We start from the raw sequence: 23,666 nt of genomic DNA on the forward strand, positions 1-23,666 counted from the left end.
GCAGTTTCAGCCTGGAGAAGAGAAGGCTCCTTTAGGGGAGACCTCAGAGCAGCTTCAGTGCCTAAAGGGGCTACAGGAAACCTGGAGAGGGGCTTTGGACAAGGGGCCTGTAGGGACAGGACAAGGGGAATGGCTTTAACCTGCCAGAGGGGAGACTGAGATGAGCTCTGAGGCAGAAGCTCTTCCCTGTGAGGGTGCTGAGGCGCTGGCACAGGGTGCCCAGAGAAGCTGTGGCTGCCCCATCCCTGGCAGTGTTCAAGGCCAGGTTGGACACAGGGGCTTGGAGCAAGCTGCTCTAGTGGAAGGTGTCCCTGCCCATGCCAGGGGTTGGAACTGGATGAGCTTTAAGGTTCTTTCCAACCCAAACCATTCCATGACTCCCTGGTAAGTTTCACAAACAAGTTAGCTGACATAACAGAGTGAGAAAAAGAAAGGCTTCTAGCTCTAGTAAGATTCTATGATTCTATGACAGAAAGTTCAGACCTCTTTGCCATGCAGAGGATCTCTCAGGCCAGCCCATAGGTGCTGCTTCCCAGCACCATCCTGCACCTAGAGCTGATGGTTATTTTAATCAAATTACTAGCTCCCACAGCACAAGGGCTGTTTCTGACCTGCCAGGCCACAAGCGTGTCCTTGGTAGTGCTGCTGGCCCAGCTCCGGTGTCTTGCTCATGGAGGGATGCCAGCTCCCGGTCCGCACACGGGTACCCAATGGGCTCATCACCGCTTCCCAGCACCGGGAGCAGGGCAGGGGTCACGGGGGGTGTGGGGCAGCTGGGCCCTTCCTCCAGCCCCACACCCCTCCCTGCTGCTGCCGGGAAAGGAAACCCTGGCGTTTCCTCTTGTGCAATGCAGCCGAGGCAGCAGGGCCAGGAGGGAAGCGAGAGGAGAGGCCAGCGGGTCCATTACTGCAGCAAGCACCAGGAGCGCTGCACGCACATGTGCCGCTCCAAGCACCGGTAGCGTTTCGAACACCTCTGGAGTGGCGCAAGGAAAGGCTCAGGCCATACGGGGAAGGGGCAGCCAGGCAATACAGAACAGCAGGACCTGACCGAGCACCTCTTCTTCCCTCTGAAGCACCCCCAGAAACCCATGCAAGGTCTTTTGCCCATGGCTTGAAGCACCATCACAGCCCTTCCCTGGGGGAACTGAGCACCCTTCCCACAGGTCTCCAGGACTCCCACCGGCAATGAGCATTGCAGACCATGTCCTGTGGGACCCCTGACACAGCCCAGCTCCTCTCCAAGCAGATGCCACACCACAGCAGAGCCATCAACAGCTCTGCACCGGGGTGACGGTGCCTCTTGTTGAGACCACCACTGCAGAGCTGACCACAGGTACCAGATAGGGACCGAGGAGTCCAAAACTGCAGGGAGGGACCTGGACAGAGTGACAGGGGCTTTCTGAGCACTGACAAACACTTTGCTCTTTCACATGCACATCTTCACACCTTCATCCCCCTTAATCTCCCCAAGTTACACCCTCAGCTTCCTCTGAATTGCACATCTCCTGCTGTTCTCAGAGCTCTCCTCAGGAGCTGCACAGCACCTTCCTGCTTCTCCTTTCATTTCCAAAAGGAAATGAGTGTTGATTAAAGAATCCAGAGCTATTGCAAATTGTTCGGAGAAACTGAGTAAGTCGCAGTGTAAATCCTCTTAGTAACACTCCCTCATTTCTCCTTAATTCCTTTCTATAAATGGAGAGCTGGGACGGAGCATACCTCCGGAAAACCGCCCGCCACCAAGCCCTGCAGATGCAGGGGCTCCAGAGGAAGCAAGCAGCAGCGAGACCTGACTGCAACCAGGCTGGGAAAAAGATCCATGAGCTTAATTAAAATGCAAATCCCAGCACATCGACGCTGCGCCCTGGCCCTGGAGGGGTGCATAAGCCTTGAACATCCCTCACCAACAGAGGCTAAAAGCAAATCACAGCCTCACCGCCAGCACCCATGCGTGGTCTTTGACAGCAGCCACAAGGGGCCAGGTCTCATGTGGATGTGCTTCTGTATAAAGAGTACGCTCAGCACAAACCAACCCGCCTGCTCAGTCTTAAATGCTTCCTTTGAGCAGGGAGTGAGAGGAGATGTTAAAAATACCCTCCCATGATTTAATCTGGGTTATCCAGCTGCACCCACTGCTGGATTCGTGAGTTCAGACGGAAAGCACTCCTTCTCCTGCTGGCCACATGCCGGAACCGCTCCAGGGATGAAGTGCCTTCACCAGGGCTGTGTGAGCACCTTTCAGGTGCTGCTGCTCTTCTTGCCTCCTGATCCCACCAGATGAGAAATATTCCACAAATGACATGTCTTGTATTTCCTTTCGCTTGGGCCATTAGAACCACCATGTTTCCCCAAAGTAATTCTGGTCTCCAGTGTTAGAGACCCCAAAACCTCACTGCATCCAGTGGGTCTGGCTCCCAGTGGTGATGGCTTGGGATGTACCTGTCTAGAAGGAGATGCTGATGCCACCAGCTTGGATACCAGCAGGAGGAGGTCCAAGGTGTACCAGAAACATCCCTGAATCCCAAGGGACACCAGCATGGGGGTTTTGGGGGATATTTGGAGACATCTTGCCCTATGGCACATGTGACATCCCAAACCAGTCCCTGGGAAGACAGCCATAGGCTCCACAAGCCATGCTGGAAAAAGACAGCATTACCACAAGGGTCTTCTTGGTAGAGACCTGGCCTGGTGTCACCGACTCCAGTTCTAGGTTGGGAAGACAATGACTTCAGATCCGTGTCAAGCTTGCTCTATCCACTATCAGCACTCTTGGGCACACGGCATAGCCCAGTGTTGGTGTTATGGAGGAGCTCTTCTAGCAGAGGAATTGCTTCCAATGGAGAAACCACTTGGGCCAGGCCAGGGAGGAGTGATGTGATGTTCAGAGGTCTTCACACCACAGAGGTCTCCACACACACAAGATGATGACAGCCACTGTCTGGCTCCCACCAAGACTTTCACCTTGTGAGCTGTAGTACCATTATCATGGTGGAAAGATGAAAATAAGATGAAGGATATACATTTTGAGCGTATCTGAACAGACCACCCTACCAGCTCCTTCTGAGGGTAGCAGGGTGACATTAAAGCAGAGGCTGGGATCCAGAGGGTGATGCACCCATGAGCTGCACATGCAAGGACTTCCACCACTTTGCCTGGCCCTTCCAGAGCCTCCAGTGAAAATAAGGAGTGCAGAACCATCCTGAAAGCTGGGGCAGGAGAGACAGCGTGATCTGATCGCTCCTCCACCTTTGAGGCCAGCAAAGAACTAAGACAACCACCCAGACAACTTGTGGTGGGTCCCAAGGACTCAAGTGAGACATCTGATGCCAGGAGGGGAGAGCAGGACGGTCACCAGTAGCTGGAAGGGTTCCACCAACACCAGAGATGAGAACTTGCTCCATTGAACACATCACTGCCCAGCATGGGGCACCAGCACCCAAACAGTTGGTTGGGCCATTGGGTTTCTCCAGTGTCATAAACAATTTATGCAGATTAATTACTTGGCCATGTGTTTGTTCAATCCAGTTTAAGGAATATGCACTTTTCCAATACACCAATAACCCCTTGGGAAAAAGAATGGACACGGTGAAAAGTGATTTGGGGCAGAACAGCTGGGAAAAAGCAAGGCTGCAGAAGAAGCTAAACCTCACCAGCGACCACTGGGAAAGCTGCCACCGTAAAACCCGGACCCCTCTGGAGCCTCCAGCTGAAATAACTGTCAAAAGAGAAGTCAATCAAGGCTGCAGAAGAGCTTGGGGAACGCTTTGGTCACTGCTACCAGGCACCTCCGACCCACCACAACCAGAGGTCCCACGGCACCACTGGACCCCAGCACGGGTGGCTGGATCTGAGGAAAGGCAGAAAACCTTTCTGGAGGTGCCACAGGACCCTGCACTCCTCCATGGCAGCTCCACACAAAAAATACTTGTTCCTGTTTTTGATGATGATCCATGTGGGCACTCCATCACTCCTGCCCTGCGCTGCCCAGCTGCTCGGCCGTGGAGCAGAGCTGCCCCATGGGCAGACTTTCAATTGTAAGTAGGAATTTTATACAAAGTTGATCCCTTCTAGCATCAGTGATCTCCACTGGGGAAGAGAGGATGCTCTGTTTTCCAGGAAGGTTGTCCACCACCTTCAAATATTCCAGAAGCTTTCCCAAAGGTCCTGACTGGAAACTTCTGCTTCCCAGCAAACGCAAATATTTGGGGCTTTTTTTTGGGAATGGGAGGAAATAAAGGAGTGAGGCTGGAGGATGCAGGGAGCAGATGCCACAGCTCATCTCCAGACATGCACATTGTGTCCAGCTGCCATCTGAGGACTGACCTTCCTTGGGAAGCTTCACCCCCACAGAATACCCAGGCTGTCTGGGGTGCGTTCGGCCCTGGCGTGATGCTCCTGAATGAAGCAAAGGATGCCCTGGGGATGCGGAGCCCAGCGGTGCCATGGCAGCCATGGTGGAAATCCTTCCCTGCAACAGCTCCGGCTGAGCCACTGCTCCCATCTCTCACCTGATATCCCACCAGAATGTCTGGATCCTGCAATGGAGCCATGAACAGCTGGTACCACTTGGTCTCCATGCTGTACACGAGGGACCTTCCCTCGCCCTCACCAGGACAAGGAGCACTTGGAAAAGCCAAATCCCTCTTCCCAGGTGAGCAGTGAAGACGATGACCGTGCCTCTCTGTGGGAACGGACCCTCAAACCCCACTTCTCACCCCAAACTTGAGTCCATCCTGTATGCCCGGGTGATGGGCAGTGACAGCGGCGGCAGATGTGGGGATGAGGGTGTGCGGGGACACGGGTGTGCGGGAGTACGCGGGTTTGCAGGGGGACACGCGCGTGCCCGTGGCACTGCCCGGACCCGCGAACCGGGGCAGGCGGGTGAAATGGGCGGCTTGGAACAAACCCTGACCCGGGTGCATCAGCACGGGACTGGGGGGGGAGGCTCAGCTCTTAACAGTCACCGCGCGGCTCTCGCTGCCCCCCAAGCCCTTCCTCCGGGATCCGGGCGCTTCCCAACCTCCCTGGGAGGGAGCTCCGAGGGATGCAAACCCTCATCCCAGGATGGACGCGGATGCCGCGCCCGGGCGGGGGTAGGGGTCCGCGGTGGGGGTCCCGGGGCCGCGCACTTACCACCTTGCCCAGTTCCATGGCGCTGCCGGCCGGGGCTGGGGCTCAGCGCGGCTCGGCGGTGCCCATGGCGGCGGTGCCCGCGGCAGCAGCGCTGGAAGGTTCTGCCGGGCGGCGGAGCCGAGCGGGGGAGGGGGGGGAGGCGCGCTCCCGCACCAGGCGCGCTCCCGCGAGGGGCGGCACAACCCGAGCCTCGGGGAGGTGGAAGATAACAAAGGAGCCCCGCGGGGGGCGCGGGGCTGAACCGCGTATCCGGGAGTGGCTCCGGGCAGTGGCGGGGCGGAAGCGGGCGCCCGGACTGGGGGGGTGGCGGTGGGTTCCTCACAGAGCAGTGCCCCATCCCCTGCCCTGCTGCCCGAGCCCCTGCCCAACCCCTTCCAGACTCCTGACCCCCTGCCCCATCCCCTGCCGCATCCTCTTGCCCCACCTGCGCCATCTCTGTCCCTGGGCGGGGGGAAGGGGCACCTGAGGAAGGTCTGGCAGTGACCTGCCTTGCACAGGAGGCCACACAGCTGCCTCGGCTCTAGCAACAAAAGCAATTCAACTGGTGCAGTATCAAGCCCTCCGGCCTCAGTTTGTGGTTCCCAGGCCGGCATGGCCGCTGGCTGCCTGCATTGCCTGCTGTGGGACAGGCCAGCTCCTAGGCAGGAGCGGTCTGGGGTTTTCCCCAGCTTCCATCAGTGCTCAAGAAGCACTTTCAGCATCTTCTGATGGGAGGCACAGAAGAAACACAAACGATTCTCCTGCTATTCTGCATGCCCCTAAAATCAACCCCACAGCAGGGAGGAGAAGCATCACTGCTGCTCTGTGGCTGAAGGTGGAGAAGAAGCTTCCCAGCCCCAAGGAAGAAATGCTCCTGTGGTTCTGGCCTTGGCCGTGGGCTAATCCTCTGGGATTAGCACAGTCTAGTCACAGCTCAGCCACTTACTTCAGGATGGAGACTTAGCCATTCTTAATAAGATAACGGGATCCCACATTCCGTGGGGACAGAGCACGGCCAGCACCTGGCACTCACCTCATTCATCCCAGCCTGTGGGGATGGAGCAGCTTTTAGGGCCAAGATCCAGGTTGTGTTTTCCTCGTGTGGCTGTTAAAGCCTGTGCTGTGGTTGCTGGGGCGGATGGCAGGATGTGGTGCTCAGCAGCACTGTGGGGATGCAGCTCTTCGGGGTTTTGCTGGACCAGATGGTTTTAAGCAGCAGCATGATCACAAAATCAGAGACTCATAGCCTGGTTTGGGTTGGAAGGGACCTTAAAGCTCATCCAGTTCTAACCCCTGCCACAGGCAGGGACACCTTTCCCTAGAGCAGCTTGCTCCAAGCCCCTGTGTCCAACCTGGCCTTGAACACTGCCAGGGATGGGGCAGCCACAGCTTCTCTGGGCACCCTGTGCCAGCACCTCAGCACCCTCACAGGGAACAACTTGTGCCTAAGAGCTCATCTCAGTCTCCCCTCTGGCAGTTGACGCCTACCCCATCATCATGCCAGGCATAACGGGGCTCGACAGCCCCTGTCACGACAGGTCTGACAGCTCATGTGCACGGCAGGAACTGTCTCTGTTGTACTGGCCACAGAAGTCACCAGCCCCAGTGTCCCCAGGACAGGCCCCAGAAGTGGAGGGGTCAGACCTCCGAATTATCTAGAACCAACGCAACTTGTACACAGCCTTGTTTCTATGATTCTGCAAAACCCAGAGCCCAGCACCACAGCTGCGGGGGGCAGCAGGGCTTGTGCCCTGTTCAAGGCAAAGCCCCTTAGTAAACGATTTCCAGCCGTGCTCTTGGCATGGAAACTGGGAGTTTGGGTCCTCGCTAGGCAGCCCAGCCCCACCTGGTTCCCCCTACCTTAACGAGATCCTGGAGTTCATTAATTCACCATTATCTGGGTTTAAAGTTGCCCTGAACCCATCTCACAATCACTGCTGCCTTGCTGCCCCAGGATGTCCTATCCTGCCTGGCTAGCACTTGGTCATCAGGTTTTAATGCCTCGTTCACATGAAGAGACCTTCAGGCAGATATGCAAAGAGCACACCCCCTGCGAGGCACAGCCAGAACCAAGGAGTATCCTCTGGAGAAAAACCCAGCCCCAGGGCAGGATGGATGTGATTTTCTCTACAATGCCACCTGCATGGGAGTTGGATGACTTGTGAAATAAGATGTAGGATCTATCCTGTAGCTGCATTTACTAAGGACACTGTAACACCATCGAATAGCCATGCCAAGCTGTTTACCTGCCACATACAGGCTTTTTGTTCCCAACATCCCTCCTTAATCCCACAAATTAAGTCACCATTAACTTACATTTCAAAATCAAGCTTTCACACAAGATCACCCCTGAACTAAGCACCTCAGCTGGTGCTAAAGCCAGCTCAGAGAGATGACAGTTATTGGCATTACTGATGGTCTCCTACGGATGCTGCAGAGCTGGGACATGCAAGTGTCCCCCTGCTGTGTAGGTCTCCATGGTTGAGCTGCTCCAGCTGGCAAAGCCTGGACTTTGGAGGCCACCAGGAAGCACTTGGGGAAAAGGCAGAAAGCTCCAAGTCCACCGGTGTCAAGGTGAAGGGGTCTTCAGCTAAAGGGCAAAACCAAGAGCCACAGCAGCTCTGGAATAAAACCTGAAAATTAATTTGAAGGCAATTTAGAGAGGGCCCCTGGAGCAAAGGGAGCCCCAAATTTCCTCAGTGGCAATGAAAGCTGCTCTCTCTGAGCTGAAAGCAGTGCAGGGGCCAGTGGTGCACAGGACCCTGGCAGTGCAGAGGGCCATGCCAGGGCTCAGGAGGGGCCACTGTGACCCGCAGGACAAATCCCACCTCTACAGGGATGCACTGAGGTGAAGGGAATTCCCTTCTTGCTTTACAGGCGAGTTCTGTGCTGCAGTTCAGGGCATCGCTGTGGAGAAATGGTTGTGTGGGCACAGAGCTGCTCCTGCCCTGCATGGTGCTCCCAGGTTATTCCCAGGGGCTCCTGTAAAGATGCCAAGGTGCTGACCTGCTTCTCTGTGCAGCTACAGGAGCATCAGCTCCACTTCCAGTTCTCTTCACCTACCACAGATACAATATACATCTATCACACTTCACTCACCTGCCCAAACACCCCATGGCTGTGCAATAAGTGGACTTCCTCCATGCTGCTCCAGCAGGAGGGGTATGTATTGAGCATCCCAGGTGCGAAACCACATGCCTCAATCCAGGCTCCAGCAACCCTCTCTAGGGCTGCATCCCAACCCAGCAATTGAGCTTGTGAGGACGGGCTCTGCCAAGCCTCTTTGCAGAGGATGTGCTCCGGTTGGGATGGAGGGAACGACCTTGTGAATGAAGGCAATTGCAGGGGGAGGATGTGCTGATGGGGCTGCTGAAAAACTGCAGGGCACCAGCCCTGCTGGCTCAGGGGGGTGAAGGGACCTTTCCCAGAAGGGAATAGGGAAGGCAAAGCAAGAGCTGTTCCCCAGGAGAAGCAGGGGGGAGGCAGCGCCTTGCTTCACCCTGTCCCGAGTGCCTTCATCCTCCTCCTGGCTGATCTGTAGAGGTGGATCAGCCCCCTTCCCTCCCCCTGGCTGGATTTAACCTCCTCCAGTGCTTGCCTCTCGGACCCTTCACACCACCCAGGAACCACTCTTCACCCTCCTGCAGCCCTTGTGAGCTGCTGGGACACTACGTGTAGTCCAGACCACGATGGTCCCCTCACCTCTCTCCCTCCCCACAGTGTTCATTTTACCAGGTCTAAAAATACTCCAAAGCCTTTTAAACCCTCTTCCCCTGCAGCCGCCTCCCTCCTGGATGACTAATAATGCCTGTGCTCCCTTTTGTCTTCTCTGTATTCCCCAAGTCTCCCCCAAGGGAAGGAACCAAACAGGAGCCCTGCTCTAAAACCATCCCTTGCATTCAATCTCTTCAATTCATTTTCCATGGGGGATGGCATTTTTTTCCAGCTGCTGCAGTGTAGGAGCAGTTTAACTCACCTCCCAAGAGCAGCTATCTTAGCTCATAATAAACTAGTCCTGCCCTGTGCCTTAACTGTGCAGGATGCTGCTGGAGCATCCTTCTCATACGGGATCCCCGGGATCCTGGGGTTTTCAGAGCTCTAGGTATAAAGCAGAATAGCAGGTTCATTGGGAAAACCACTGAGCACTTAGAAAACTATTTATTTTATATCCAATCACAGAATCCCAGACTGGTTTGGGTTGGAAGGGACCTTAAAGCTCATCCAGTTCCAACTTCCTGCCACGGGCAGGGACACCTTCCACTAGAGCAGGTTGCTCCAAGCCCCTGTGTCCAACCTGGCCTTGAACACTGCCAGGGATGGGGCAGCCACAGCTTCTCTGGGCAAATTTAGAGGACAAACCCACCTCACCATTGCTGTTTGTGGCAATGGCTTTTTCCTTCTGCTGCACTGGGATGTTGAATCATCCCTTCCTGACTGATCCTCAGCACTGCTCCATGTCCTTCCAAAACAGAGCCAAGATCTGCACAGCCCGCATCACCCCATAGGTTACTGGAGATACAGGGATGGAGCAGCCACATCAGCAGAAGCTGAAGGTGTGATGAGTTTCTCCAGACTCTCATGAAATTCAGCAAAACCCCTCTGGGCTGATTCCACACCACTGTGTTCTTCGGAAGGGATCCAGCATTCAACAACCTTCAGAAACCCCTTACACTAAAACTGGTGATGGAAGAAAACATCCTCAAAATCATCAGTCTTGATGAATCAGCTACTTTTCAGCACCAAATCTGCACTCACATGAGGCAGGTTTAATGGGTATTTGGGAGCTCTGATACTTCTGGAAATCCCCCTGGCTGACTAATGCCCAAATACCTTTGTAAATCTTGATTTAGGAAAAATATCGGCTCCGGAGCAGTGCTTAAAAAGCTCAAGGCCATGTTCAAATCCTTATAATGCCAGAGTTTCCTGGGCATGTGAAAGAGAGAGGAAAAAGCAGATCAGAAAGTGGGCATGGGTCCAGAGCTGGCGGCCACACTGCAGGCTTGTGTTGGCATGGAGCTGGCAGCGCAGGCAGCAGTGGGCAGGCAGCACAGGGCTGGCAGCGAGGGGCTATGACTTCCCCCGGCCCCTCAGTGCAGGCTGGACCAGCATGGGGTGCTGGGAGGAGAGCAGCCCTTCCACATCACTGTGCTCCAGCAGAACATAAATGATGAGCTCCCAGGGCACAGAACTGTGCTATCCCTGCAGGATGGAGGGACGCGGGTGAAGCCGGACAGACAGACACAGATGAAGCTGGCGCTACTGGCAGCCCGAGGCCAGGGCATGGGCAGGAGGCCCGGCTCTGTTATCTCTCCTGTCTGTACATGAAGCTGCTTTCTTGTGTTGTCAATATATAGATTTTCTTTCAGAACCCAACCAAGCTGGGTTCAAGCTGCCGTGATCAATCGTTTGTTATTTTTAGCTCTGTGTTCAATCTCTAGTGTTGGTGTTACAGCAGCTGCACAAGCCTTGTGTAACGTTGCTCAGACAGTGCCTGTGGATGGGGCTGGTCCGAGGTTGGCAGGAGCTCTGTGAGCAGCCCTGCAAAGCCAGTGGGATTAAAAATGCAAGAGGGAAAGAGAGAGGCAGGGAAAGCAGCATCCGCCCTGCTCACTCCTGTTACAAGGAGCCAAGCAGATCCTCCCATCCAAACTTGGAGCACAAGGAACTCCTGTTCCCCACCTGGCATGGAGGGCAAGGAAGCCAAAGAAAGGATGACACGGAGCAGTGGTGCAGTCGATAGGCTGGAGGGAAGGGTGGCATCAGAGGGACCTGGGCAGGCTGGAGGAGTGGGTCTCTGAGACCCTCATGAAGTTCAACCAGCCCAAGGGCAAGGTCCAGTGCCTGGCTCAGGGCAATCCCCAGTACCAGCACAGACTGGGGATGGATGGAAGGATGGATGGATGGAGGGATGGATGGATGGATGGATGGATGGATGGATGGATGGATGGATGAATGGATGGATGGATGGAAGGATGGATGGAGAGCAGCCCTGTGAAGAAGGACTCAGGGATACTGTTGGGTGACAAACGGGACATGGCCCAGCAGCGTGCGCTTGCAGCTCAGAAAGCCAAGTGTCTCCTGGGCTGATCACCAGCAGTGTGACCAGCAGGTCGAGGCAGGGGATGCTCCTCCTCTGCTCTGCTCTCCTGAGACCCCCTGGAGCTCTGCATCCAGCTCAGGGGTCCCCAGCACAAGACACGCATGGACCTGGTGGGTCCAGAGGAGCCTCCAAAATGGCCCTAGGGCTGGGACAGCTCTGCTGTGGAGAAAGGGGACAGAGTTGGGGCTCTGCAGCCCAGGGAAGAGACGGCTCCACAGAGACCTTCCTGTGGCTGCTCAGGACTTCAAGGAGGCTTAGAGGAAAGATGGAGACTTTTGACCAGGGCCTGCAGGGACAGGAGAAGGGGCAATGGGTTTAAACTGGACAAGGGCGGCGTAAGGTTGGACATAGGGAAGAAATGTGGTACCATGAGGGTGCTGAGGCGCTGGCACAGGGTGCCCAGAGAACATGTGGCTTCCCCATCCCTGGCAGCGTTCAAGGCCAGGTTGGATACAGGGGCTTGGAGCAACCTGCTCTAGTGGAAGGTGTCCCTGAAGGTCCCTTCCAACCCAAACCGTCCTGTGAGTCCATGATCCTATGACAGATGCGGAAGGCACTATGTGCAGCCCTCCATTCAAAAGGACAGCCTTCAGTAGCCACATAAGTGAATCATAGCAGTGGGATGTAAACCTGCATGCACCTTACTAGTGGTTACTCCACTAGTAAGTACATGACCACATGCTCATCACTTGCAGATCTCTTCTGTGTCCCCTGTGGCCCCATCTGTCTTCCTTTACACTTGCACAATGCACCACTGTAGATGGTCATTTCCTGTTTGGAAGCCTAATGCTAACACCATCAACATAAGCAAAATGCCCAGCAGAAGGACACAGGGTTAGCAAAGGTCACAACCGTACTACCCAATTGTTAGCACTGTGTTTGCCACTCCCTTGTCTGCCACCTTGTGATCCCCGGGCTGCCAGAGCTCCTCCATCACCCACCTCCCTGTGAGCCCCAGAGGTCTATGGGCATAGATGCCCCCAGCATCCTCCTGCATCAATGGAGTCAATTGCCTCCATCAGGGGCCCCCAATTTTGTCTACACTTCTCCACTTTGCAGCCTCTATCTGGATCAGTGCCATCAGTGATTCAGAGGATGGTCAATAAAACACAGCTCCCACCCATTTCCTTTTCAAGCCCCTAAATTCTGCCCTGGAAGCTTCATGTGGAGCATGTCTGGTGCCCGTGGGGCTGGAGACAAAGGATGCCAAAATATCTTCAGTATCTGCAATTCCTCCCTCCCCCAATGCACATGGAGCCCCCTCCCTTTGGTGGGGGGTTTGGTCCCCAAAACTCTGCCTTCGGTGATGTCCAAACTGCCCCGTCAGAGGGGTAATTGTAATTACCTGCTTTTGTTTGCCACTTGAATTGAGACCCACAGACCTGGTGACAGTGTCATGTGTGTGATTCTTCAACTCAGTGCCCAACCAAGGCTTGCTGCACACATACCTCCCAGGACCTTCTTGTACCTTGCCTTGAGCTTTATTTCCACCCAAACCCAAAAGACAGAGAAGAAGGGAGATGAGGGGATGCTCCTGGCAGACTTGCCATGCAGACACACACCTCAGCACCTACAGCAAGCCCCAAATATTGATGGCTTTGGCACATCTGCATAATGAATAGAGAACAAACTCAGCTGAAATGAAACCACCTGATGCAATAGGTTGGGAAATGCCACAGCAAACGTTTTCCCTGCAGCTGGAACCCACCCTGCGGGGCCAGGCGCTGCCCAACCCCTGCCAGACCCTACCTGTAGCCTGCAGGGCGGTGCTGGAGGGACGCAGAGGGCTGCAGTCTCTCACTAACGGGCAGCAGTACAAGTATTTATAGGAATTAGGCAATGGATTTACAGCCCCGGGCACATTTCCAGCTTGGGGCATGCTCATATTTAAGCACAGCGCAGTTGCAGGGAGCGGTCAGAGCACAGTGAGCAGCAGCAGATTGCAGCAGCGCTGCCTCAGAGGCTCCCCCAGGTTTTTCCACTTTCTTTGGCATCCCAGGTCGCTTCCCAGCTCTCTCACCCCCAGCCCAGCTGCTGAGACCTCTGTTCACCTCCCGTCTCCTGGAGAGCCTCTTCCCAGCAGCACTGGTGTGCTGCAGGCTCCCGTTCGCAGCCCATGGTCTTGTGAAGGGCACCAGGCTCATCCCCTCCCACCAGACCCAACAAAGTGCCCACTTCAGCCCAGGGGGGAACTGGTGGAGGAAACAAGCTGATGTCCAAATGACAGATAAAATGATATCGTTCATTCACTGGTCAGCATCCCCTCACAGGTGACCAGTGCCAGGATGATACCCCAGGGCTGAACCTGCTCCTCTCTCCCCCAGCAAGGAAACAACTCACCCCTAGCATACAAATCTCTGCTGCTGGGAAGGTTTCACCTTTATAATTAATGAATACTGGCTTAATAAATACACAGGACCTAAGCCTATGTATACTTAATATATAGGACCTAACCCCGATGCAACAGAAGGCTATCTGTGCTGGAGCAGAATCGAGCTCTACATCCATCCCCCTGGGATCTCTGGCTCTGTAGCTGGAGCTCAGGTGTCCATTCTTCATGCAGAGGAGCAGAATGGGGCAGAGGAGCAGAACGGGACAGAGGAGGAACAAGGGATGTTCTCTGACGGATGTATAACTGAAAAATCATAGAAACACAATCTTGGGATGGTTTGTGTAGGAAGGGACCTTGAAAGCTCATCCAGTTCCAACCTCCTGCCACAGGCAGGGACACCTTCCATGGTTCTATGACTGACAATTACCAGACTGACTGGTCTGATACTGACTGGTTTACCAGAAACATGCCAGAGCTCTGAACACAGCCCAGCTGCCGTGACCGTTCCCCTGTGCTGTACCCACCGGTGAGACACTGAGAAAGAGAAATCCACATGGTGAGAACTAGTGAGAATTTGCACGATGCTGTGACCTGCAAGAAGAGCATATTGCAACTAAGCACCAGGTCCAGGAAACACTGCAGGTGAAAAGCAGACAGCCACATGCAGGAGCACCCAGGCTGCTGGGAGCACCCAGCCATTGCAGCCTCCAGTACTGCAGTCGTGACGTGGGGCACTCATAAGGAAGGAGCTGAGCACAAGTTCTTCCTACCCTGCAGGGCTGGAAAAGATGGAAATAGCTAGGGAGGGAATAAGAAGCTCTCGCCATGGCTGTGCATGGTGCTCACTGGTGCCCCTACCCTGGCTTTGTACCACAGCCAAAATCCCAGCTAATTTTAAGGGTCTGAAAGCCACGGGCTTTGTCAAACTAATTGTCCTCTTCTTTTCTGCTCTCGTTTATTCATGTCTGTGCAGCAGGCGAAGCTTCGCTTCCCTCCCAGTGGGCAGAAATCGCTGAACATCTTGTGTGAGCTCTTTGCTCGCCACCCAGCAGCTTTAGCAAACACTAATCACTGCTCCACCTCCCAGACATGATTAATTTCTGCAGCTTTGGCCAGTGCCGGCACACAGGGAGCTCTGCTGGCAAACCGGCTGTGCCAAGTTTTGACACCGGGGGGTTACAGAAAATACAGGCTGGGGTGCCAGACCTCATTCCTTGGGAAAGCCATCTTATGGAGGTACAACTGCTGGTGTGAGGGCACTGGGAATAAGAAAAGGAGAAAGAAGACCCAAACTGAGTGGAAAAAATGCAGGACATGGTTCCCAGCTCATCGCTTGCGGCAATGGGACTCGTCAAACTTGGACATCCCAGCTAAAAAAATAATACAACTGGAATGCAGCAGCCCTATTTCTAGCTGTGACCCCTCCCTGTGTGCTTGGCCTCCCAGGCAACTCAGAAACTCAAGGCACTTCTTTCCAGCCTATAAAAAGAGCTGGAGTTGGACTGCAGTAGCCGGGAAGACAAACAAGAGAGGAGCGTGTCCTCCTCTTGAGGCCAAGAGCATCTCACCAGGAGATGAGAGAAGCCTGAAGATGGGTCTTGCTCAACCCAGTCCTCAGCTAACATCACCTTTTGAGGTGCCCACACAAGGAAGGGGTGCTGTGGGGCATGACAGGAACTCCAGGCTGGATCCCACCCACTGCAATGTTGGCTGTGCCACGTTCCAAGTCATCCCACTATCCTTCACCCCTCCTGCACAAGGAGGTGAAGGTCCAGCTTCGTGCCATGCTCTGCGTGACCCTCCCTACCTGCTACTCCAACACAAGCCCAACATAAGCAACTCTGTGCTTGGGAGAGGCACGGGTACCTCTCTGGCGGGTACCAGAGTGAGCAGAGACTGGGCATGAAGTGAGCCCTGGGACCATGGGGAGGAACAAGCCACACCAAAATGCAGCTTCCTGCTGTCCAGGCTGGCTGCTGAAGGGGTTGCCTCACCCAATCCAACATCTTAGGAGGACAGCCTGGATCATGGAAGTTCCAGGTAACAGAATGAGACCATAAAATTCAGCAAACTCAGAAATTCCTACCCTAGCCCTCTCCAGACAAGTGTGGAAGCAGCCAAACCTTGCTGACAGTCAGAACATTACATTCCCATTTGTGAAGTGCACAGTCAAACAAGGTCTCCAACAGGTAACAGTCTGTGAATGCCTCCACCAGAAAAGATCACTTCTTGAATGGCTTCATTGACTTATTCAGTCAGAAGTCATCATCTCTTCTGGGGGAGCCATTCCTCGTCTATACTGACAGAAGGCAATCCCCCTGTCTCCATTTCACCATTGCCTTAAGACCGTGGAAAATTTTCACACACCACTAACTCATGGTGTGAGACTTCTGTTGTGAGCAGTTCTGAGCACTGCAGGTCTGGACTGGGGGGCCCACAAGGAGCAACCTGAAGACAGCACACTTGGTGCATGCAGTAACCATGGGCTCGGGAGGAAAGAAACAACCATGATGCCCATGGACCAGCAAGGGTGAGGGCAAGCACCAGTGTGACCTGCTGCCAAATCCAGAGATGCAGAAGATCAGAGCTTGATTCGGTGGACTGCAGAGATTGCATTTAGCTGACGCCTGGATGAGCAGTGACCATCACCAGCAGATGACTGAGCACCTGAGGGACCCATCTTGCTTTGTGAAGAAATTGCAAATGGCTCTTTGCAACCATACCCAGAACCCTCCCATGCCTGGATACCTGATCCTGGAGGAATGCTGCCTGGTGAGGGCTCTATCTCAGGACAAACATCACTAGATCAGTGAGGTCTACTGGTGAGGTCTCAGCACTATCTCTTTTCTGGGCTCTCAGGAGGAGGAGGGTCTGTTCCTGGGTGTCCCTGATGTTCTGGCACAAGCACCACTATTTGTGCTTAAGAAACCCTGTGTTCTTGTTTACTTCCATGTGAACACAATGACTGGAAAACACCATTTTCCAGCCAGCATCTGCTAATTAAAATAAAACATGATGCCATGAACTGCTCACATGGAACAAAAGAGACAAATGGTAATGATAACCAGCAAGTCTCCAGCCTGGCCCTGGCACAAGAAGCCCATTCTCTCCAAGGGTTCCCGTTGTTCGCTGCAGCTTGCCTCTTCTGCACAGTCAGTATTTAACCTGCCCTCCTCAGCAGCAGCTGAGAAGCAGCACAGCTCACACAGGAATTGGCCACTGGGTAAAGGGTGAACATGGTACAAAGCTGGGTGGTGAATGTGGGACTACAGCAGACTCCCGAGGGAGCAGAAACCCAGCTGCCAGCAGCCTTTGATGCAGCATTTGAGGCAGCAGGACCAAAAATCCACCTGGGAAGGGCACAGCATGCTATTAAATGGGGATTTATTGTAAACACAGCAAACTGGCTACCAGACACACTAGGTAAAAGCGGCGTATAAAATGATGAAAATCCTGGAAAAAAGTAACCACAGCTTCAGCAAACTGATCTGTAGGCATGCTTAGCAGAGTTCTATCAGATTGATCAACAGCCAAGTAACAAAGAGTTTCTTCACCCCAAGACTCACGTATGGCATATCTGGGCAGCTCTGGTCACCTCTCAACCTGAGTTTCATGAGCAAGCCATAAAAAATTCTGATAACCTCACTCTGAGCTGCATAAAACTGAATGAGCTCTAGAGCCACCTGATTTCTCAGCAACACAAGTTTTTGCAGCCACCGCACTGATGCTCTTTGCATTGGCAGGAACACAGAATGCAAAGGCGTCTGCTGGTCTGAGCACCAAACCAGCATAGCTGGCGAGGCCAGGGCAAGAAGGAATCAGCAAGTGAGCACCAAGCCCTGTGAGAGGGCACAGTCTCCAAGAGACAGTGAAGGACATATCCACCTTAGATCCTGCGGTGGGGATCGGGACCACCCAGGAGCACTTCTGTGCTGGTCTGAAGACGTAGCAAGCCATGGCCAGGGCTATAACCTGCAGCAGCTGCAAGGATAAGCCCATCCTTATGGTAAAACACCAACGATGACCACAACCAAACCACACAATGTGCTCTCCATCAGCATGATGTCAAGCTGGAGAGATATCCCACCAAACAAGGGACTGAAATTCTGTGGTTACAAAAGGAATCCTTGTGTGCTAAGAAACAGTTTTAAATGGAACATGGGTGTGAAACTGGACATAGGCAAGAAATGTTTTACAGTGAGGGTGGTGAGACACTGGCACAGGTTGCCCGGAGAGCTGTGGATCCCACACAGGATCATAAAATAGTTTGTGTTGGAGGACACCTGGAAAGCTCCTTCAGTTCCAACCCCCTGCCATGGGCTTCCCTGCTCCTTCAGTTCCAACCCCCTGCCAACACCTTCCACTACAGCAGGTTGCTCCAAGCCCTATTCAGCCTGGCCTTGAGCACTGCCAGGGATGGGGCAGCCACAGCTTCTCTGGGCAACCTGTGCCAGCGCCTTGCCACTGTCATAGTAAAAAAACATCTTCCTTTTATCTAGTCTGAATCTACCCTCTCTCAGAATCACAGCATACCAGGTTAGAAGGGACCTCAAGGATCAAGCATCTCCAACTACAGCAAAAGAACAAGGGGAAATGGGTTTAAACTTCAACAGGGGAAGTTCAGGTTGGATATAAGGAAGAAGTTCTTTACTGTTAGGGTGGTGAGGCACTGGAACAAGTTGCCCAAAGAAGTGGTGAATGCTCCATCCCTGGCAGTGTTCAAGGCCAGGTTGGACAGAGCCTTGGGTGACACGGTCTAGTGGGAGGCGTCCCTGCCCATGGCAGGGGGTTGGAACTGGATGATCTTAAGGTCCTTTCCAACCCAAACCATCCTATGATTCTATGATCCCTTCCAACCAAACCACTGTGAGCCCATCATACAATATTAAATGTCTGTATATCCCTTTGAATAAGTAACTTCACCTTTCGCACGTGGACCAGGATCATTTTCCCTCTGCTGTGATTACCCCCGAACAGCACACAATGTGTAATTAGTCCAGCCAGGGGCTGGGACTCGCATCCGGGCTAGCACCGCCTGCGCTGCTGGTTGCTGTCACCGAGGAACAGCTTGTCCCCAGGAAGTTTGGTGAATGCGTCAAATGAATCAGCCAAGCTGGTGGCAGAGATTGGGGTCAGGATCCAGCCCTTCCTCCAGCCCCTGTGCTGCTCTGTGACTCTCTAGGTGCTGCTTTCCTGTTCCAAATGCCTCAGCATGGGTAATCCCAGGGGAAAGCAGCCAGGGACTGAATCCCTTCAGGACAGAGGGAATTTAAGTCGATTCTCTGCACCCCCATGCCAGCACCAGTCCAAGGCTGAGACACGGAGCTGCCTGCAAAGCTTCTCCTGCCTGCACAGGACCCTGAGCCATCCTCACCAGCCCTCCCAGCAGAGTATGTTTTTTAAAACACAGTTGTCAATATTCTGAATTCAAACCTATTTTTTAATAAAAAATAACCTTTTTTTTTTTTTGAAAGTGAAGTGTCAGGTCCGTGCAAGAACAAGCCTGCAAAGATGCGGCAACCTCTGGCTTTAACCACTGCTCTTGGTCTTTCCTGCTTTGAGTTACAAATACATTCAGTTTTCTGGCTCAGAAATACACATCTGAGGAGCTGGGTGCCTGTCGAGCTCAGGACCCATGCATGGGCTGGAGCAGCCATTCCAGTTCTCCAGCCACAACAGCACTGGAGTGATGCAGGCAATGGGGTATTGATGCGCAGGCACTGGGATACCTGCGTGCTGGATGGTGCTGCAGTAGATGATGCTCAGCCTGGCTCCATATCACACCCATGTGCTGTGAGCTGCAACAGGCACCTTCTCCACATCCTTGGTTTCTCAATCTGCAGCCAAAATTTCAGGCCCTTGACCAAAGCCCCTCTCCAGGTTTCCTGCAGCCCCTTTAGGCACTGGAGCTGCTCTCAGGTCTCCCCTTAAGGAACCTTCTCTTCTCCAGGCTGAACCAGCCCAGCTCTCTCAGCCTGTCATATATATATTCTGCATATATTTTAAAAGCCCCCAAACCCTTCCACCCCAGATTGCACTAAAAAGAAAAGCAGCTCCTAATCTGGTAAAAGAAGAACTATTTTCTTTCCCTGGAGATGGAAACAGGTTCCTAAAAGGGACTTGCTGAAAAGAGATGAGGTGACTCATTTCTTTGCTGCTGAAGCTGCTTTCAATCCCAGGCACCTCTAATTCCAATTAAAAGACAAGAGACTGAAAGCACGGGGGTTCACACAGCACAGGGCACAGGAGCTCATTTTCCTGTAGATGAAAGAGCTGTGAATTAATCCACTATTATCACCCACTCCCCCAGGGTGGGCTCAGCTGCCTTCAGCCCTCGCTCCCCACAGCCAGGAGCTATTTTTTCCTGTTCTTGCTAGTGTCAATATGTTTCTTTAAATATCTTTTCAGAGAAGCTATATATATATAGCCCCACTCTGGTGCTTTCAAAGGAGCCTCATTTCCTGTGTAATAACTGAAGTTCTTGGCAAAGCTGCTGGTGGCTGCAGTATCTGAACCACAAAAATTGTTTCTTTCAGTAGTAAAATGGTATTTCCTCTGTGACTGCCAGTTGGAGATGGAGCTGGTCTGAAACCAATGGAGCTGCTGTGGAGGGCAGATATGGTGCCATATTCACCATTAGGTAAACAATGGAGGAAAAGGATTAATTGCACTGATGGTGGCAGTCGGGTTGCAAATGTGCCTTGAAGGTGGCCGAGCCCATGGCAGGGACCAGGATGGGCTCAAAGCTGCTTTCAACCTGTATTTAGTTATGCAAAATGCTGGTTCCCACATCAAAAGGATTTACTAACCACACTGGGGAAGGAAAAAACCCAAAAGCTCATTTCATTTGACATCACTTTGTGCCAGATACATTTTTTGTCTTCTGCATGGTGTCTGCATGCTTGGTTTTTGTGAGGGCACCTCCAGCAGCAGAAAAACAGAAGCAGAAAAGCAGAAGGAAAACAGCTTTCCAGTCCATGAAATACAGTGGTGAGAGGGCTCAAGGACGACTGCCTTAAAAACCTTCTGCTACAAATATGTCTTTCCAGGGTACTTTGTGAGTCATAAATTGCCTTTATTACTCATCCAGCAGTAACATAAAGTTTAAGAACCCAGTGTGCAAACATGCAAGAGAAGGTGGTGGCCATGGACAACCCAAGCAGTCCACGTTTCTCTTTGCTACCTGATGACTTTCTCAGAAAAAAAAAGCAGTCAAAGAAGATGAAGTGCAAATTTTTTTTTTAGATTTTCTGGATAAATGTTAGACAAGAAGTGTCTTCTCCCAACATTCCTGATGGACAGATCCAGTACCTAAAGGGGGCCCACGACAAAGCCGGAGAGGGGCTTTGGACAAGGGGCCTGTAGGGACAGGCCAAGGGGAATGGCTTGAACCTGCCAGAGGGGAGACTGAGATGAGCTCTTAAGCACAAGCTCTTCCCTCTGAGGGTGCTGAGGCGCTGGCACAGGGTGCCCAGAGAAGCTGTGGCTGCCCCATCCCTGGCAGTGCTCAAGGCCAGGTTGGACACAGGGGCTTGGAGCAAGCTGCTCTAGTGGAAGGGGTCCCTGCCCGTGGCAGGGGTTGGAACTGGATGAGCTTTAAGGTCCCTTCCAACCCAAAGTTGGTTTTGTGGTTCTGTGAACACTTCCTGGGCATAGTCTTACATCCACCCTTAAATCCTGATGGTTTTCCTTCTGCAAAGGAAGCCCTCAGATTGGTCTCATTTGTCTTTATGTTCATTACCAAGCCATTATGCACATGCCATTCCCACTCTGGTCTCATCTGGGTCTTGCCCCCTTACTGTGCTGCTCCCAGGGCAGCTGATCCCACTGGCCAACACCTCTGCCTCTCTCCTGCCTCCATTTCTGTTCCTCTCCTGCAGGAGTTCAGGCCAGCACCACTTCACCTTTACTTTCCAGCCTTGGACACAAAACAGAGCTGAGCTGTCTCCAGCTTCTTCTGCTGCCATCCATCCCTCCTCACCCTCATTAGGGCTTGCCCAGCCTCCCAGCTGCTTCCAAGCGCATTCATTCCCTAAATCTCTTTGTTTTCCCCTAAAACCCTGCTGATCCCCCAGCTCTGCCACCTCGAGTAAGCACTGAAAACACAAGTGAAAAGCAGAAGGGCCCCATCCAGACACTCCAGATGCTGCTAAGGAGCAAACTGGACGCGCTTTTCCACACCTCGGTACCACTGCTCCAGAGCCATGGGCAGGGCAGTCCCTGCCCCGCGCCCTGCGCACGCCGGAGAGTCCCCGAGCAGCACCCAGCGGGGCGACCAACCACGCACGGAACCGCCCCGCGAAGCCTGCAGCCAGCGGAGGCAGAGGCTGTCCGAGTGGCTCTGAGAAGACGCAAAATGGAGCAGGGGCCTGGGCTCCAGGTTCCAGGGTTCCAGGCCGAACCCCAGCAGCAACCCCCGCCAGCCCATCCGTGCCCCCAGCCGGAGACGTGCTCGCCACCGCCGGGCCAGCGCTGACCCTCCCTGGCAGCCACGGCAGCGGATCCGCGCCCGAGGGGGCGGAGCCAGGAAGCCCCGCCCCCAGCACCTCCCTTACCTGGGGCAGCCCCGCCCACTGCAGGCAACTCTGCGCACCTGGACTGCCCCACCCACCGGCCAAGCCCCGCCCACTTGTGCCAACACCTTCCTGGCGGCCAGCCAGCGTTAGCCCCGCCCCTTGCGGCTCCTCCGCGCTGGCCCCGCCCGCTGCACTAAACCGCGCCCGCCTGACCAGACTCCAGTTACCTGCTGGCCCCGCCCCCCGCGCTCGGCCCCGCCCCGTACCTGGGCACGCTCGAAGCTCTCCCGCTCCGCCTCCAGGCCGCCGCCGCCCGCCCGCCGGCCCAGCACCTTGGGCAGCGGGTTGGACACCTGCTTCATGGAGCTGCTCACCCGGTCCATGGCCCCGCCGCCGCCTCGGCCGCGCCGCGCCCTCGCCGCCACTCGGCTCCGCTCTGCTCGGCGCCGCCGCTGGCCGGACCCCGCGCCATTGGCCCGCCCACCTGGCACTCACGTGGGGGCACGCCCTGCCGGCACCGCCTCTGCCCTGTGGCTCCGCCCTCCGTCCCGCCCCCTCGCTCTCATTGGCCACCAGCGCTGCCGCTCGGGGGTGAGCCCCCGGGAGCGCCAGCCCGGAGCCAGCTCACGTGACCTCTGCCGAGCTCCCTGGCGCGGTCAGGCGCCGCTCAAGGCCAGCTCCCGCCCCTAAAGGACAGCCCCTCGCTGGCCTGGGGCCCCGTCCGCAGCGCAGCGCGGCTCGGCTCGGCTCACCTCGGCCTGGCCCGCCCCCTGTGTCGGGTGGTCACCGCCCCTGCCGCTCGTACGCGGCTGCCCCGCAGGGGGGGTTCGGGCCGAACTGCGGGGCCGGTCAGGCCACGGCTTCCGGCTGGGGGGTGTCAGGGGCGTCCGGCTCAGCCCCGGGATTGAGCGAGCCCCTTGGGGCTCGGGGCGCGCGGTGCGGCTGGAGCAGCCTGCCCCGGTGTTGCGTCGAGGGTCCTACAGCCCCAACGTGCGGCCTGCGCGGCTCCCGCTGTGCTCGGGCCCTCTCCCGGGTCCCGACCTGGCCCGGCCCCGCAGCGGGATGCGGCCGCCCTGCGCCGCAGCCTGCCCAGGGCAGCCCATCCTTCCATCGTCCCGCCTTTTTCTGGCCTTCCCCACGGCCTCGGGACCCGGGATGCACCGTGAGGGCTGAGCTGCGCTCCTGGCATCCCGTGGAGCAGCATTTTCTCAGGCTTCGCTTCACATATGGGTGGATTCACTGAACCACTGACCGGTTTGGGTTGGAAAAGACCTTAAAGCTTATCTGGTTCCAGCCCCTGCCACGGGCAGGGACACCTTCCACTAGAGGAGGTTGCTCCAAGCCCCTGTGTCCAACCTGGCCTTGAGCAGTTCAGGGCTTTGCAGCCCTGCCTGGGCCAGGGAGGAGGTGAGCAGGTGGCCCCCCTCCTGGGCTGTTGGCGTGGACGGGGTGGCTGGCAGCCTGTGGGGAGTTGTGTGGGCCTTTCATGTCATCCCGGCTGTGGATGAGACGCTCTGGTGTGGTGTGCAGCCAGGCAGACCGCAGCAAGGAGGACGGGGCATTTCTCTGGTACCACTGGCAGAGGTGAAAATTGGTTACACATGTT

At 54.8% G+C, this 23,666-nt stretch overlaps 1 protein-coding gene across 1 annotated transcript in view; it reads right to left on the reverse strand.

Moving 5' to 3' along the window:
* The window catches only part of HIP1 (huntingtin interacting protein 1), a 40,995-nt gene extending 18,574 nt beyond the window's left edge, over positions 1 to 22,421 (reverse strand). The window contains 1 exon segment of the mRNA XM_080629953.1: positions 22,327 to 22,421. The gene's annotated coding sequence lies outside the window, so the exon portion shown is untranslated.
* Between the last annotated feature and the right edge of the window lie 1,245 nt (positions 22,422 to 23,666).

This window comes from Psittacula echo (assembly GCF_963264785.1).
Source record: "Psittacula echo genome assembly, chromosome: 15".
Taxonomy (NCBI): domain Eukaryota; kingdom Metazoa; phylum Chordata; class Aves; order Psittaciformes; family Psittacidae; genus Psittacula; species Psittacula echo.